General features: G+C 49.6%; 1 protein-coding gene across 1 annotated transcript in view; it reads left to right on the top strand.

Annotated features, from left to right (window-relative positions):
- The window catches only part of Commd8 (COMM domain containing 8), an 11,742-nt gene that overhangs the window by 236 nt on the left and 9,820 nt on the right, over nucleotides 1-1,686 (top strand). The gene's annotated exons all lie outside the window — the stretch shown is intronic.

Raw genomic sequence — 1,686 nt, 5'->3', positions numbered from 1 at the left:
CGCGTTGGCCGGCGCCCGGCGTGGGGTCGGGGGTCGCGGCGCCCTCGCCACGTGCCGTTGGGTCGTCAACCCCAAACCTCCAAGGAAGCCCCCTGGGCGCCCCGCGAGGTTTTGGGGATCGGAGCCCAGCCTGTGCCCTGAGGGCGGCCGGAAGTTGCCCGGGGAGCGGACCAACTGGGCGACCGACTCCCAGGGGACTGTCTGTGCGTCTGTCCGTGGTCCTTCGGGGTGTACGGGGTGGAGGGTGTGTGTGTGGGGTGGGGTAGGAGCATCCAGAGAGACTGGAGCCAGGTTGTCACGGAAGGCTGGCACAGGAACTGTGCGGCCACCCCCTGACGAGTGGGGCCACAGGCGTGGGGCATCTTTTGGTAAAAGTCTGGGTTTGAGTCCTCCAGGTTCAGAGAGAAATGGCTTTCACCCCTGCCAGGAGGGAGAAAAGGCACTTTTCCCTCTTTCCCTCAAGTTGGCCCAGGTTGGAGTACTGTAAGGGGCAAAGATGAAATGTCACTGAGGGCCGCAGACCGAGCCTTCCACTGCCTCTCCCCGCCCTGCTTTCATTCCACCCACTTCTCAAGGGAGGCCCTGAGCCCTTTCTACCATAGGTATGGACGACTGCTGAATCTATGGGTCCAGTTCATTTCTCTTCCCTGACATCCAGGCTTTTGCCAAAGCTACCTCAAATTCCTTGGGTGCTTGCCTGAGCTGCTCCTGCCAACCCCTTATTTTTGCTTGGTGCTACTACTACCCTTACTTGTTCACTGGATCTGCAATTCTGGGTTTTGTCTACAGTCCCTCCTTTTCACAGCTCTTTTACATTGTATGTATGTATGTATGTATATGTATGTATGTTCTGGAGATTGAATTTGGGAGGCAAGTGCTCTCTCTATTGCTTGGGACCACTCTCCAGGTGTTTTGCTTTTTAATTTATTTTTCAGATGAGGCCTCAAGCTTTAGCTCCAGAGAGCCCAGGCCTTCTCACCTGAGCCTCCTTAGCTGGAAATAGAGACCACACCTTTCTTTTATGTGTGTTTGTGTATGTATGTATGCATGCATGTATGTATGTGATATGGTGTTAGGGCTTGAACCTTGTGCTGGGACCTTGTGCTACTGGGCAAGCACTCAAGTCCTTTTTTAAAAGAATAATCTCTGGCATACAAAGTCGTTTATTAAATACATCTTGCCTGTGCTAGGGCTTGAACTCAATTGTGCTCTTGCTGGACTTTTTAACTTACAGCTGGTGCTCTACTACTTGAGCCATACCTATTTTACCTCCTCACTGTTTTACATTTTGAGTGTCTTCAATATTTTAGATCCCCATGCTCTTTTGACTGTTAACTGAAGACAGGTCCCTTGTTCTCATTTTTCTTTTATCTCTCTCAATCTGTTGGTAAATCATGGAAAAATAATGGATAGTCTGTAAAACAGATGAAAGTCTATGCTTCATTTATTAATATGTCTGCTTTTCACTGATAAACTACAGCTCTGTTATGTTAGGGTGTTAACTTATTCTTAGCTTATTTATCTGTAAAATGGGAAAAATCCCAGTACTGCATAGAGTTGTATTGAACACCTATGTAGCGTTTATTTCGTAGTTAGGAGTTCCTTTTTTTGGGGGGGGGGGTCTGGTTGTGGGGCCTGAACTCTGGGCCTGGGTGCTGTCCCTCAGCTCTTCAGCTCAAGGCTAGC

The sequence above is a fragment of the Dipodomys ordii genome, unplaced genomic scaffold (genome assembly GCF_000151885.1).
Source record: "Dipodomys ordii isolate 6190 unplaced genomic scaffold, Dord_2.0 Scaffold8, whole genome shotgun sequence".
Lineage (NCBI taxonomy): Eukaryota > Metazoa > Chordata > Mammalia > Rodentia > Heteromyidae > Dipodomys > Dipodomys ordii.
This window is presented reverse-complemented; position numbering and strand designations above follow the sequence as displayed.